The sequence below is a fragment of the Schistocerca serialis genome, chromosome 7, assembly GCF_023864345.2.
Source record: "Schistocerca serialis cubense isolate TAMUIC-IGC-003099 chromosome 7, iqSchSeri2.2, whole genome shotgun sequence".
Lineage (NCBI taxonomy): Eukaryota > Metazoa > Arthropoda > Insecta > Orthoptera > Acrididae > Schistocerca > Schistocerca serialis.
The window spans coordinates 353,784,816-353,802,058 of record NC_064644.1 but is presented as its reverse complement, the minus strand read 5'-3'; positions in this window follow the sequence as shown (position 1 = coordinate 353,802,058).

Below are 17,243 nucleotides of genomic sequence, written 5' to 3'. Positions count from 1 at the left end.
CCAAGGGATAAATCTGGTAGGATTTACGGATCTAGAATATATCTCTCTGTAGAATGAGAGACTTACTTATGCGGAGATAAAGAAGATATGTAAGAGCTTGTAACTCTCTTGACGGAAGATAAAGCTATTTTACTCCAGTTCTACTAGCGTCGCCTTAAACTAAGATCGACAAGTTTCGAGTAATACTCACTTCACCGCCTTCAGCGGCAATAAAGCGTAATTGTCAACAGAGAAGCTACGTATCACATGCTGAAGTAAGAATCAATAAAAAGTAAGCCACCGCTAAAAAAGGTCAGTAATTACGTTCAAAGATTAATTAAGAGTCCATGTAAACATTCACAGTATATTAAAAACTTGACATAGTGTGTAGCCACTAACATAAGCCTGTCGAAATGTAACCAGTATATTGATTCATCAACTCATCAATCTACCACAGATTTAGAAATAAATGAAATGCACTTTTTCCTCTTAACGTGCTGATATTTATCTTCGTATTGGCACTATGAAACTGGTCGTTTCGTGCCACTACGCCATCAAGCAGAAGGCGTGTACAAAATTCGTGAATTTATTTCTGCTGTTTCTTATCTTCATACAACACTGTGAGGGAGAGCCGGATACGTAAACAGAAACGATTTATAATATATTTCCGAAACTTCGACTTATGTGTAAATGGCCTAACATATAACTTTTTTAAGATGTATGATAGTCACAATGTAGTACATCACTTCGAGCTTGAATTACTTCTCTTCGTTGATAGTAAGAAGCAAGTAGTTGTACTAGTGCAATATATTTAACATTAGAAGCACTAGGGTTCCAGATATGTGTGTGACTTCCGCGTAGAGTGAAAGAAACAATGTTTACGAAAGGTGTTTCTCCTCTCCCATCTGAAGAAATTTCCTGCAAAACGTCATTTTTTGCTAATGGAACAGCATGGAGAGCATGCTCTGCCGGAAACAACGTGTAGATACTTGTTTCGACGATTGAAGAAGAACCATCATGAACTGAGTTATAAGATTCGTCCCGCTGCAGCAATCGGGTCAGACCGCTACAAAGCACAGTTACTCAAAATGCTAGAAGTCGGCTGTGCATTGCATATGCGATCTTATCGTGCCTTCTATTGAGTTGATTGCCGACATGTCTGGGTGCGGCGAACTGTTGCTAAGCTGAGCCAACATGATGCGTTTGCGAATCGCGGGCCTCATCATCCCCTTGATTACTCGCCGCGGTTGCGCTTGAGCTCAAAGTGAAACTTCAAAGACTTGGCAGAGGGCTGAAGTCAAGAAATCACGCACGAACGCGGAGCCCAGAACAGGATCACCAAATAGAAGTTCGAAACAGAATACTCATATTACGAAAATGCCTCTCTCAGTTTTTGCTGACCTGCATTCAGATCTGTAAAATGCACCACATACCATCTTTTCTAGCCATTCCCATGAAGGCCCTAGATGCTCTTCTAATAATTAAAAGTCCATTGCCTATCTCAAAGCATAAAGTTAAAGTGTATCCGTCAATGAGATAAGTGAGTATAGAAACAGGAAACGAGTTTCGCTCCGTTCCCACGTCCAGATTTATCTGTCAGACAGTATAGAAATTTTCTTGGGCTTCACACACCATTCGCCTGGAAGCTGTCTATCTTGTCTGAGGAAACATGTCAGTAGACCACAAATAGCAGCATAAATGAATAGCTGAGGATTCCACCCAAAGGTTACCAACAAGCACGGTTCTCACCCCTTCTACCTGAGGCTTTCTGTTCTGTTGTAATTGACACCAGTCTTCCATTCTGCTGCTCATTCTCTGCGGAGGATGAGTGAGAAGAATAATCTCTGAAAGGCTCTCCTGAATGTCGGTGCAGTCTGCAAGCGTAGGAGCTGTGTTCTGAGTGACCGGCAGCTCTTCCAAGGCGTGTGTGAAATTTCCTCCTACTTTCAACCGATCCGCAAGGAGGTCCCCCACTGAAGACCAGATATACCTAATGGAAAAAATCAACTGAAAGAATGGAATGTTTGGTTAGGTTCAGAGAGGTGGGCAATCCACATTGCTACAAGCTACCCTGAATCACTCACGTAATCAGCACACAATACCTGCGTAAATTTGAAAAGTTGAAACTGAATCAGAAAGCAAGACAGTGTCGTATGCAAATTCAGTGAGGAGTAAAACATGGAACAAGACACCGCCTCACAAATGTGAACAGCACACTTAAACACAAACGCCAAAGTATGCTGGACTATCGAAAAAGTCAAGACAATGCCATGTCACATTCCTCAAACCAGGTGGAGAAAATCTTGAAGTAACGTCAGTGGGATTTTTATCCCGCCCGCCATATTCAGCAGTCATCGCTACTTCCAGTTACCGTTTCTTCGGTCCATGTAGCATGAACTTTCTGAACAATGCGTTTCATCTTTTAACGATCTCACACACTGACTCCTTGCGTGCATCTACTCAGACTAACTTGAATTTTTTTTGTAGAATTAATTTGGTACCCTAAAATTGGGATAGTTTGTAGTTGCCGAAGAACATTACTTTCAGCCTAGTAGCATTCTACCAAAATAAATGTGTTTGTCTAGAGAAAAGCGAGTATTAATTCAAGTGTCCAGTAGCTAAGATTCATTATCTGAAACAGTTGTAAAAACTATATACAATCCACCATATCACATGAAAGAAGAGTAAGGAGTATTCGTAATCCTCCTACGTCTTTACTAGCCCTTCCCCATCTATTTCTTAAGTCTTCTTCTTCTGCAACGTCTTTCTAAGTCATTCACGTCCTACGTTTTATTCTTCAGTTTCATCGTACTAGCACCGAAAGAGTAGATGATAGAAGCCCGAGATACTGAAAACGAATTCTGAAACTTTTTCACCGCTTAAAATATCTGCCTCGAGAAGTATGGTATTTTACAGTCTTTCTAAGTGGTCAGCCCAGTTGTGTATTATTTAAAATTTAATTATGTACTGTTCCACAAATTTTCGGGCGAACTGACGGTTGTTTGCAACTTCCTGCTACAATATTTTGGCGCAGAGTCTTCTGGCCATCTTCAGGTGACACTGGCGAAAACTCCCTGAGCTCTGGTATTTAAGGCTGGCGTTGCGCGTGCTCTACTTGATTCCGCTTTACCTACATGAAGCAGCCCAGGTGCCGGCAGTGATGCAGCTCATCAAGCAGCGAGCCACGAGAACATGCGGGAAACTCAGAGAAGCACCCTCACCACTCATTCACCAGATCGGCCGACGAAATAAAGAGACAGACCACTATAAGCGGCCCGTGGCCCTACTGCACAGACAGTAGATCCACCTGCAGATAACCAGCACATTCATACGCACCAAGACGACACACAGCAACGAGACGACTAACCCTCCGACAAGAAGTCGAGAAGAAGCAGTCAATCCCTACAGGGTAAATGCTGCATTACCGCCATCGCCGGATACAGAAGATGCGAGCGCGCGCTCTACTTGATTCCGCTGCGCCGCGCGCCCTCTATGGTGAAAACTCGCCACATCGATATCAATTCGATTGCCTTTCCGCGGTTCCATCACAGAACTACGCCGGCTACGGAGGACTCGAAGTCTTTCGACGATTGATTCCATGCCGAATTCAATTGGTAGCTGCCGTCACGATTAATAATAGACTTATCGTCAGACAGCCGTATTTCCACGGATTCGTTAATAACAGAGCTCCAAAAGTTAGACGTATGGGGCGCAATTTTTGTCTCATTCTAATTCATGGCATGACGAGTGGAACTACAATGTTCGCCGATGGCAGACTTACAAGGCTGATGAAGGCGAGTATGCCGCTGATGTTCTACAATGCGATCCTGCCCAGTACTCGTCGTTTGCCATATATAAGGATGTACTGATTCTGTATTTAATTCTTTCCTAATGTTTTCTTCTCGTATCCTGTCCATCCTCCTACATCGTTTAACACTTCGTAGAAGTCTCATTTCTGCCGACTGTATTTACTCACTTGCTTTTGAGTCGGCACACAGGCTTCTCTCTTATAATGCAATGTCGGTAAAGCTATTACTTTATTAAATTTAATTTTCGTTTCTCTTCATACTTTTAGAAGTTCTTCCATTTGCCCCACATACAGCTCGAAATTTGTTAACTGTTTGCTCAATATCCTTGTCATTATAAAAACTTATACCCCAAACAAGATATTTAAAATTAAATTTCTAAGACAATGTTTGATGTGACTGGATCCTTTCCCCTAAAAGCTATATTCTCGTTTTACTAATTATATTTTTGAAATTATACGACTTACATAGTGTATTTAAATGATTCATGGACTTCTGTAACTGTCTCTCACTGTAGTTGACTCGTTATTATATTGATCGTCTGCAAATAAATGTGCTTTTGAATAGACACTGTCTGACAACTTTCCAGATCTACAAGCAATTTCCTTTTCTTCAAACTTTCGTTAATATGTACATCCTTGTCTAAGTCCTACATTTGGTAAAATCTGTTCACTTCTATTGATTACTTTGTCTATTATGAAATTAGTATTTCTGTGCTGACTCTTTATTATGAAAACTAGGTGTGGTAGATATCCCTAATTTTTTTTATTTGCCGTAATTTTATTAGATTTACTCTTCTATATAGATAAAAGTGAGATTCTTTTTCTCTTCTTTGCTGTATTATTTTTTTAACGGGGAAGTCATTATCTATGCGCGTTCTCGCTTTCCTAAATCCACTTTGGTCTTCTCAGAAGAGTCTGTAATGGTTTGTAATCTGATATTTATTACTTTAGTATAGATTTTATATCCTATACACTATAATTTTCATACTTATGGGGATCCCCTCTGTTGAACAGATTTTTGAGTAGAGCTGTTGATAGAGAGAGAGAGGTATTTTTCAACTTTCCGAACATTTATTAAGTAAATGTTAAATTCTCAATTTGCCTATTATACAACTATATGTAATAACTTTAATATTTATTCCATCTAATCTAGGTCTCTTCCTATTTTTTGCAAATCTTAATATTGTATCTACTTCTTGTTATACCATTCCTTCTGGAGCTTTATTTGCATGAAGCTTCTTGTCTGTTTCGCTCCCTTCAGTAAACAATAGCTTTTTATGCGAAGGAAACGTTTTAGCCTTCGAGCAATAGTTTATCGCAGATCGCAGGAACAACAAAGGGTACCTAGCGACTGGTCATTCACATTGCCAAGAACGGTCGTAGAACAGATGCACATAATTAGAGTGGTATATTGCTCACAACACCCCCGTTGTAGGATTACGGAACATGTTTTATGGCACGTATTATGACGTTTCTCTAGAACAAACAACCATTTATCAAAACCAACATGGCTTCTGTAAACAGATGTTGCGAAGCACTGTTCACTCTTTTCGTCCATGAAGTCCACGACGCAATGGAAAAAAACCCCGGTTGATGAAGTGTTCCTTTACTCCCAGAAGGTTCTTACTTTTGTTTACCGTTGTTTAGTGAACAAAATAAGATGATTATCAGACCAGATTTATGATTGGATTAAAGATATGCTTGCTGATACAACTCATCATGTCACTCTTAACGGAAAAAATGACAAATATAAAAGTAATTTCAGGACTAGCCCACGGACGTATGATCTCATCTGCATCTACATATACGTGATTCCTCTGCTATTCACACTGAAGTGCCTGGGAGAGGGTTCAATGAACCACCTTCAAGCTGTCTCTCTACCGTTCCACTCTCGAACGGTGCTCGGGGAAAACGATCACTTAAATATTACTGTGTGAGTCCTGGTTTCTCTTATTTTATCCTGATGGTCATTTCTGCATGTGTATGTGGGTGCCAACACATTGTTTTCGCAATCGGAGGAGAAAACTGGTGACTGAAATTTCATGTGAAGATCCCGTCGCAACGGAAAACGTCTTTGTTTTAATGATTGCTACTCCAATGCACGTATCACGTCTGTGGTACTATCTCCATTATTTCACGATAATACAAAACGAGCTGCCCTTCTTTGTACTTTTTCTATGTCATCCGTCAGTTAATAATGCAGTTTGTACAATGATTTAGAGGAAAATATCACAAGCTCAATATGTCTCTTCGTAGACGACGTGGTGGTCTATAAGAAGGTAGCATCGTCAAATATTTTGTAGCGAAATGTAGGAAGACCTCCAGAGGATCGGTTTTTGGTAGATAAAAAGGCAATTGAACACGAACGTACATAAATCTAATGTATTATTCGTGAATATGTAAAAGAATTCAGTGCTGTTGGTGCTGTGACTGTAGTACCGGAATGCTAATATTAATTCAGCCAAAACATCAGTGGTAGCAGAAAAAGTTTTGCCTGTAATTGTTGCTTAAATGTGACTATGGCGCGCTTCCTGTTTACAGACGTGTTTCACCAAATTCCTTATAACAGAAACGTGGCAACACAATAACAAATAACAAACAACAGTCATTAAAAGTGTGTTGCAAATGTTATTTAATTTTGCTACAGTTTGATGTACCAGCACTTGATATCCCAACGTGATACGATGATATCTAAATACAGTACTAATTGGTAGCATTATATGGTTGTTTTTGTCCTACTCACAACACAACGCATTTCGAGAGGCGGTGGTCTCATCATCTCAAATTGTGAGTTAAGTCTTGCAACCCGACGCCAAGTGTTTTCTCTCTCGAAACGCGTTGTTTAGTTGTGAGTAGACATAAATTACCATTGAATGCTACCAGTTATTATCGTGAAAACATGACAACCAATACCTTACATCCATAATGGATATATTAAAAGATATCTAAATAACTTTGGTGGCTCGTAGCAGCCTGTGATATTGTAGTTATCATGGAAGTAGTGTTTGTTGACACTATGTATAGTCCAGTTATTCTCTAAACAACAATGTCTTAGTCAGAAGGTGGAAGGTGGTCTTCAGAGCACAATAGTGAGAGGACTCTAGGCGTTGAACTGAACTGGCCAACTGCTGGTTCAGGACTGCGGCTTGTCGTGTTGTGGTGCATGTTGGTGGAAGAATTTGGAAGTCTGCTAGTGCAAGGCGGGAACGATGTAGTCTGCAATTGACAGAGCTCCCTATCGCGGATGTCCACTCTATTGGCAAGCATACACGATGTGCTGGTGGACGTGACTTCTCGGGGAAATGTTATTTACCTCTCGCTTCGTACACAACAGTTCGATTACACTACTGAAACAGTAGCTACCGTAAAGTTCCTGGAGTAACCTTAGTTGAGTGACCAGATGAATCTTAAGAAAATGTAATTAATTCACGAAATAAGTGCCTAAAAAACTTGTTCGTCAGTTTTTTATTTGTCATTTGTCTGGTACCATTAACAGGTTTGATTAATAGAGGCGAGACATAATATCCAACGTAAAAGGGTGCGTTTCTTCAAGGGATCCTGTAGCCTGGACGAAAGCTTTACGGTGATCGTCCACAAACTCCAATGGCAGACGCTACAGAAGTGGCGCTATACATCGTAGATAAGTTAACAAAATATTTTGAGACAATATATTACGGGAAGAGTCGGAGAAATTACATCCCCTAACGCACGTCTTGTAAAGTGATCACAAAGAGAAAATCCAAGAAATAGGAGCTGATAGGGAGGCTTACCGAAAGTCATTCTTCCCGCTTTCCAGTCTCATATGAAACAGGGATGGAGGGACGGGATTATGATACCGGAAGTATCCCCGCAAACCATAGGGTAACTTATAGAATGTGGATGTAGATACAGTAATGTTTTGGGCACGTGACAGGTCCAGGCATGGTTCTGGGCCACCACTCCCGGTCTTACGATTTCCTTCTTAGTTTCAAGTTGTTAACGCTTACTTTCTTGACAATGACCCTTACTTGCTATCTTCTTCTCCCAAACCCCATCTTTCCCTTTACTATCACTTCAGTTTCATGCTGGAGTATGCTCTGGCGTCTTAAGATGTGTCCTAATGAATTTTCCTAGCCTTTCTTAGTACTTTATAGGAAGAAAATTTAATTTTGACTTTTAACTACGTATTTGACGTCTGTATGAAGTAAAACTTTATCCATCACTGGCCCTTGAACTGAAATCTTTACCTTTAGTGAATAATGCTTCATATGAGCTATTCAGGTACAGATTACTAACACAGTAGTAACACAGCGTTCCTTTTAGTTCCTCCTTAGTTACGCATGTTATAGTTATTGGTTTTTGGTACTGCGTTATAACCATATTCTTGGGAAATGTATATGAGACAATCATTAAATTACATTCTTCTGATTTAGAATCCTTTTGTCGAGTACATGACATAATGACTCGTCAGAATTTAATAGTTTACAGATTTTAAATTGGTGGGCATCAAGTAGCGCGATTAAAAAGAAAGGTGCAAAGAACAGCTTTACATCCGGTCGACAGATTCACCGAGAAAGGAATTATTAAAATATGATATGCTATTTGTAGTGGTGTATTTCTTTTTACTATGTTTCTGAAAAAATTTCCAGAGACATGAATGCAGTTGGCACCAGCTCATTTGAATCCCATTCCTCCCAAATCTAAGATCAGTGATTGTGATTGTCATTTCTGCCCAATCTGGTGACGATCCACAACTCGACCAGTTATTATTCTTCTGCCTTTCTTTTTCCGTTAAACAGCATTAGTTTACTATGTAAGTACTGCTTCTTTCATCCTTGTAGAACTGCGAGTAATACATAATCAAAAAATTTTTTACCTTTGCCGTAGTACATGATATGATGATAATTATTGCCAAGCGGAAAGTATGCCCTAGATTGAAACTAAAACCCTGACACTAGAATTTCGCAGATGCTGTTCACCTTCTATATACTGTTTCAAGTCTAGAGCAGAACACAAATTTAATTGTTCATGAACAGTTACTATGAAAAGCAGATTAATAGTTGTTTAGAATTATAGTTTTCCTCAGTTCACCAAGCAACATTAATATAAATCAACAGATGCAGCTATAATTCGCAAACCACCTTGTGGTATGAGGCGGAGCGTACACTGTCATTTATTTTATTTACACGTCAACTTCCGTAGGACAAAATCTCCAAAGTCATGGAACGTGTCAGTACATGAAATTACAGCATAAAAGTAATAACAGATAAAAATAAAATGTTTATGAACCCGAAAAAAGTCAATCCATACATTTAAGTAATCTCAAACAACAATACAACAAGAAACAGCTTCATTTTTCAAGGAATTCCTCGACAGAATAGAAGGAATGACGCATGAAGAAACTCTTCAAGTTTGATATGGAAGCACGTGGATTACTGCTAAAATTTTTTAACTCGAGTGGTAGTGTTTTCAAAATGGATGCAGCAGAATACAAACTGCACACCTTTCTGTAAAAGAGTTAAGGAAGTCCGATCCAAATGCAGGTTTGATTTCTGCCGAGTATTAACTGAGTAAAAGCTGCTTATTCTAGGTAAAAAGCTGATGTTGTTCCACTGTACGACTCGACTTTGCCGCTCCAGTCCTGTAGTGTTCGCTAAGGCTCCAATGTCCGATTTTCTGCTGGTATTTGCTACTTGCATTCTCATCCCTCGGTTCTGCAACCTGGTACTATTGCAACACAGGTGAAATATTTGTCTTTCAGTGAAAATGAAATACGGTAGGTAACGTCAGATTTAGCTTTCTAAATCTATAACGTTTCATTCTTATACAGTGAGCTGTCAAAGAAACTGGTATAGGCATGCATATTCAAATACAGATAAAAACAGGTAGAATACGGTGCTGCGGTGGGCAATGCCAATATAAGACGACAAGTGTCTGGCGCAGTTGTTAGATCGGTTACTGCTGTTACAATGGCAGGTTATCAAGATGTAAGTGTGTTTCAACGTGTTGTTATAGTCGGCGTACGAGCTATGGGACCCAGAATCTCCGATGTAGCGATGACGTGGGGATTTTCCCGAACGATCATTTCGAGAGTGTACCGTGAATATCAGGAATCCGGCGAAATATCAAATCTCCGCTGTCCCTCCGGCCGGAAAAACGTCCATCAGGAACGGGATCAGTGACGACTGAAGAGAATCGTTCAGCATGACAGAAGTGCAGCCCTTCTGCAGATTGCTGTAGTTGTCAATGTTGTGGCATCAATTGTCAGCGTGCGAGCCATTCAGCAAAACATCATCGATATGGGCTTTCGGAACAGAAGGGTATGGAGACAACTTCATGAATCCATGGACCCAGCCTGTCAGCAGGGGACTGTTCAAGCTGGTGGAGGCTCTGTAATGGTGTGGGGCATCTGCATCTGGAGTGATATGGGACCCTTGATACGTCTAGATACGACTCTGACAGATAACAAGGACGTAAGCATTCTGTCTGATCACCTGCATCCATTCATGTCCATTGTGCATTCCGTCAGACTTGGTCAATTCCAGTAGGACAATGGGACACCCCAAACGTGCAGAATTGCTACAGAGCTGCTCCAGGGACGCTCTTCAGAGTTTAAACACTTCTTCTGGCCACCAGACTCCCCAGACATGAACATTATTGAGTATATCTTGGATGCCTTGCAACGTGCTGCTCAGAAGGTATCTCTACCCCTCGTACTCTTACGGATTTATAGACAGCCCTGCAGGATTCAGGGTGTCAATTCTCTCCAGCACCACTTCAGACATTAGTCGAGTCCAGGCCACGTCAAGTTGCCGGACTTCTGCACGCTCGCGGGGGCCCTCCACGATATTGGGCAAGAGTACCAGTTTCTTTGGCTCTTCGGTGTATCTATAGCAGAGCTTCTTCATTGTCTGGTATTGACACTTTACAGAACTTACGTCATTTACGTTGTTATTTTCCTTTGTCATGAAATCAAACAACCGCCTCTTTTATGCACTGCTGCTGTAAATTTATCCTTTCTGTTCTGTTCACCCGTCCTATGTATCTCTTCAGTTTTCCATAGCGCAACACGCACCTTTCTTGGTGACGAACATATTTGTTTCCCAGATAGTTTCTTTAAGTTCTTCTATCACACATGATGTTAACCACATTTCTAAATAACGTTATTCTTCATTACGAACAAGGAAAAAATTTAGTATTTTGTTTTTATACGACATGTTTGTTACACAAAGATAAAAATAGTTTATGAGGGAAAAAAGCGGGCGTTCTTTCATTGCTGTCTTGTTATTGTATTAACAAAATAGATCTTTAAAACTTGAAACGTGACAGTTTTGTCCAATAGCGCGGTTATCACGAAACAGTACACTCATTGCTTAGTTGCGTCTTGCATTCATATTAGGTTCTGAAACACACTTCTCGTGGTAACAACTTTTGCCGTAGTTTGGTAGGTAACTCGCTGTTTCAGCCGGCTGGCAACATTTCACAACAAGTTTAGCAACATTTTACTCGCTTTGCGTGCAATACATGTTAGCTGCCTGTGGACGCCGTAGTTTATAGATACCCGTTATTAGCAGGCGTTGCCAACTTCGGCTAGCGGAACTCCATAAACACGCTAAAGCAGCAAAGACGCGTGCACCTATTCCATGACTTTTTATTACAATGTAACTCAAGCCCCAGCAGAAGCAAACTAGGGAGTTTGGAGGGGGGCGGGGGGAGGGATGGGGGATGGGTTGGGTTGTTTAGGGGAAGAGACCAGACAGCGAGGTCATCGGTCTCATCGGATTAGGGAAGGACGTCGGCCGTGCCCTTTCAAAGGAACCACCCCGGCGTTTGCCTGGAGCCATTTAGGGAAATCACGGAAAACCTAAATCAGAATGGCCGGACGCGTGATTGAATCGTCGTCCTCCCGAATGCGAGTCCAGTCTGCTAAGGATGGGGGATGGAGTTAGTAAGTGCGTACAACCGAGTGTTTTCAGTATCCGAGTGGCCTGCAGCTAATGTCCTCCCTAGGCTTGGGCAAATAAATTTCATGTGATGAACAAATTCTCGGAGTCATCATTTCGATATAAACGGTAAAATTATTTTAAACTCAATTAATACACAGGTTTCTTTAAGAAAAATAAATCGTGTATATATATATGACTAATCACCCAAAACTTGCTACCCAAATATTGCGGAAACGCAAAGTGCTATTGTTGTCGGTTTTCACAGAGTGGGTTGGTAGTCAGGGGCTCGCATTGTAAGCCAATCAACAAATTGTAGTTATAGTTGGAAAGTATATTTTTGTGCAAACAATAACTTTTCTAAATGGAACAATGCCTACTGACACTAACAAACTGAAACTAGGGTAAATCAGGATGTGAGTGGCGTATGTTGCAGGACTCGAGTGCGAGTCTTCTACGAGATATCGCATTGTGAAAAGTTTCACACCAGCATTTGTTTGTTAAGTTTACAATGAATACTTGTTTGTGCGACTCAACCTGTGTAGTTGCTGGGTGCGTTGTTGTTATATTTGCTTACAGTGTGCTTGTGTGTTCCTTGAGTGCGACTTACTGGTCAGTTAGTGTGACAGTCTAAGCAGTAGGTCAAGGGTGGACGATAAGATTTACTCATGTAGAAAAATCCGAAAATTATGTTCTTGCTGCTTTTGCAGCTGATCCTCATGTTAGTTCCCACGCAGTCGCCGGAGGTAATGGGGTAAGTCAAGTAAGTGTGCGACGAATTCTCCATCACAGGTTCCATCCCGATCACGTCTCTCTTCATCATGAGCTACATGGAAACGATTACGAAAATCGTGTTAACTTCTGTACGTGGGCGTTAAGACAGGATACTCCAGATGTATCATGTATCTTGTCTAGTTATGAAGCCACACTTACCAATCATAGCCAGTTGAATCGTCGAAACATGCACTATTGGTCTGTTGACAATCCACGTTGGCTTCGCCAGGTGGAATGTCAGCATCCTCAGAGAATAAACGTGTTGTATAAGATAGTGAATCATCAGCTCATAGCCCCATGTTTCACAGATGGAACACCGAACGCGCAGAAGTAGCGTAGTGACCCATTACTAAAGCACGCCAGGGCTTTCCATTTCCAGGTACGTCGGTTTCAAGTGACTCATACCATTCATAATGTTTGTATTAGATGGCAACACTTCCTGGTGGTGGACTTAAGTTGTATGAAAGGTGAGACTAAGCGTATAAATTACTGAATAGGGAGTACAATTACAGCGTTGTTCTCTATTGAGTTAGTTAATAAAATCCAATAAAGTTGTTGCCAGTATTATGTGTTTCTCCGACTGCAAGTGTGGTTAAGACCAGGTAATTGACCAACTAGTGGAGTGAGCAGGCTAAGATGAATTCTCTTCTTTCTCTTAGTGTCGTCATCGAAATAAATTATGACACAATCAGTCCTGCTGCGTGTGAGATGGTTCTTTTACTACCTAAAAACAAGTTACCTGTGATTTGTCATCATCAGATAGGAAACTTTACCAAGATGGTAAATTCAGTTCAGAAGGAAAGTAAACAGATCAGCTAATAATTATGAGATATCTTCGAAGCTAGTGCGCGTCGGACATAAGAAGTAAATATTCTTTGCATGGCAACTGCTGTATGGTCATTGCTGTATGTGGACATGTTGCGATATGTCCCTGCAATGCATCCCTCGTGCTCGATGAGATTTAAGTAAGGGGAACAGGCCAATCCGTTCGCCGAATATCCTCTCGGTTCAAAAGATCCACCTACTGCGCTGTTCGTTGCGGTCATGTATTATTATCTACAACATGAACCCCGGGCCTAATGCAGCCCTGAAAAGAGGCACATAAGGATGGAACGTAGAGTCACAATAACGTTAACTGGTCAGTGTGCCATATTCAAATATTAGAAAGCCAGTACGCCCTTGCAGCATTATGCTGTGCCTATTGACACACTGTCAACGTAGGTTTAGAAAACATCGTTCCTGTGAAACACAACATACTCTTTATTCACATGAATTTGTTGAGTGCTATTGATTTCCGGAAGGCTTTTGACACTGTACCACAGAAGCGGCTCGTAGTGAAATTGCGTGCTTGTGGAATATCATCTCAGTTATGGGACTGGATTTATGATTTCCTGTCAGAGAGGTCACAGTTCGTAATAATTGACGGAAAGTCATAGAGTAAAACCAAAGTGATTTCTGGCGATCCCCAAGGTAGTGTTATAGGCTCTTTGCTGTTCCTTGTCTCCCAAACGATTTGGGAGACAATCTGAGCAGCCGTCTTCGGTTGTTTGCACATGCCACTGTCGTTTATCGACTAATAAAGTCATCATTAGATCAAAACAAACTGCAAAACGATTTAGAAGAAATGTCAGAATAATGCGAAAAGTGGCAGTGTACCCTAAATTACGAAAAGTGTGACGTCATCCACAAGAGGGCTAAAAGGAACCGGTTAAACTTTGGTTACACGATAAATCAGTCTAATCTAAAAGCCGTAAAATCAACTAAGTGCCTAGGTATTACAATTACGAACAACCTAAACTGGAAGGAACACACATAAAATGTTGTGGGGAAGGCTTACCAAAGACTGCGTTATATTGGCAGGTCACTTAGAAAATGTAACAGACCTACTAAGGAGACTGCCTACACTACGCTTGTCCATCGTGTTTTAGAATACTGCTGCGCGGTGTGGGATCCTTAGCAGATTGAACGGTGGGACTACATCGAAAAAGTTCAAAGAAAGGCAGCACGTTTTGTATTATCGCGAAATATAGGAGAGAGCGTCACAGAAATGATACAGGATTTGGGCTGGGCGCCATTAAATGAACGTTTTTCATTGCGACGGAATCTTCTCACGAAATTCCAACCACCAACTTTCTCCTCCGAATGCAAAAATATTTTGTTGACACCGACTTACATAGGGAGGAATGGTCACAAAGATAAAATAAGGGAAATCAGAGCTCTTACGGAAATATATAGGTGTTCATTCTTCCCGCGCGCTATCCGAGATTGGAATAATAGAGAATTGCGAAGGTGGTTCGATGATCCCTCAGCCAGGCCATTGAATGTGATTTGCGGAGTATCGATGTAGATGCTTCCCTACACCATTATACCTAGACCAGTAAAACGATCATGTTCGATAAGGTTTCTGAGCGCATTACCTGTTCACAACTCGTGGCATATTAGGATACATCCAGCACTGACGAACGTGATCAATTTGGTAGTCCAAGTGCTATGGTGTGCTTCTTCCGCATGTTCGTCTTTTCAGGGCACATTACACGCTAGCTTCCTTTTTACGTATAAGAATGCGGCACTGCACCGAACAGTGTAGGTGGAGGGGCTCTTAGATAGAAAGGATATTCGTCGGACAGACTGGCCTGGCCGTTCCCCTGACTTAAATCCCAACGAGAACATTTGCATCTACATACACACTGAGCGAGACACCATATGGTGCGTGGCTTTACCACTACTACTCGTTTTCGTTCCTGTTCCACTCGTAAATAGAGCGAGAAAAAAAGATTGTCTATATGCCTCCCTGCAAGCCCTAACCTCTCTGATCTTATCATCACGGTCCTTACGCGAAATGCACGTTGGCGGCTGTAGAACAGTTCTGCAGTCAATCTCAAACGCCAGTTCCGTATCTTTAATTAATAATGTTCCTCGAAAAGCATGCTCGAGTGATTCCCATTTCAGTTCCCGAAGCATCTTAGATGATGTTCGAACGTGCGGAATTCATTGGAGACATGTGGTACAGTACGTCCACAAGGACCAACGACCATCCAGTAGTTTCCAGCAGAATGAGATTTTCACTCTGCAGCGGAGTGTGCGCTGATACTAAACTTCATGGCAGATTAAAACTGTGTGCCGGACCGAGACTCGAACTCGGGACCTTTGTCTTTCGCGGGTAACTGCTCTACCATCTACCCAAGCACGACTCACGCCCCATCCTCACACCCTCGCGAAGGTTGGCAGAAGAGCTTCTGCGAAGTTTGGAAGGTAAGAGACGATGTACTGTCGTGAGTCGTGCTTGGGTAGCTGAGATGGTAGAGCACTTGCCCGCTAAAGGCAAAGGTCCCGAGTTCGAGTCTCGGTCCGGCACACAGTTTTAACCTGCCAGAAAGTTTCATGAAGTAGTTGTCAAACGTGATGGTGGACTGGAACACGTTATCACAAGAACTCCTTAGCAACTTTGTGGTCAGCGTGGAAGTCCTTTGCTGTGCTGTGGATGCACTGGCGTCCATTTTAATAACACACCATACTAAAAACCATATCCCGCCTTTTGTAATGTTCGGGGGACCATTTTGGATAGATGTGAGCAGGGTAATTATTGTGCTTGATCAGAAGTGTGATTTCTGCTTCTCTCACTGATTATTTCAGTTCGGGTCATCTCTATACTGTAGCAGTTCTTTTTGTGTAAATTCTAAGTGACATTGAACTACGTTACTGGGAAACGTGTGTCCATACAATACATCCAAAATTTTTGCCCCTGATCTTTGTTGTAAATATAATGTACATGTTTTATTCTTTAAACCTTTAGATGCTATGTGCCAATTATAAATGAACTGTAATCTGCATACATCATGTTGTATTATATTTATTCTGTGTTCATGCCTTAGGGCAAGTTTGAAGAGGGAGCTTTGTTGGAAGAGAATAAAAAATTGCATAGGAGCGCTTTCTCTGGACGCGAGTGTCCAGAAATTAATGGTAATTCTGCAGGCGGATTATTTTGTAGTCATTCTGTTGATCTACTTATATTAGTTCTAAGTATGATTGCTCGATTTGTAACTATTCTTTCTCATGTGATTACAATAAATATAATGATTCCTACAATAGAGAGGAAAGCGCGCAGAAGAGTCACTTGGTTGTGAGACGTTGGAGTGAACAAACGGAAGTGGCGAGCACTTTCGGGCCAATCTGAGCCGCATTTGCTATTACCCAGGCACTGAAGCTTCCCTCACGGGTTTAAATGGGGCGATGGGAGCACTATAGATGACAGGAAAGACGACGGCATAATATTTGCAACGAAATATAAAGCTGTTTTTTTTTTTTTTTTTTTTTTTTTGCGCTCACGTTAGAAACCTTGTGAGCCATTACCCAGTGATATTCTCAATGAATTTTATTTCAGTAATAATTGTTGTTCGTACAACCTACAGACACCTGATGTAGTCATTATTGTCACTCATTGTCATCTACATGGTGAACCACACCCTTCCAGTTACTGAATACGCGAGTGGTGTTGTTGAAATAGCTATAAGAAAGTGAAAATAGATTAAGTTTGCTAGTTTTCTTTGTTTAGCAAAAACCTAACTGAAAATAACTAATAATTAAATTTTAGAAAGTTAGCAGCTTTGTTCAATAATGTCCAGAGACATTGTCATCGCTACTAATTAAGTGAAGACAAAATGAAGTAACCCGAATTATGGCAAGTTTCAATCGAAGGAAAGAACAAATTAAGTTCAAACATTTCATATCTGTGTCTATACTGCTTTTGTGTACGGATAGGT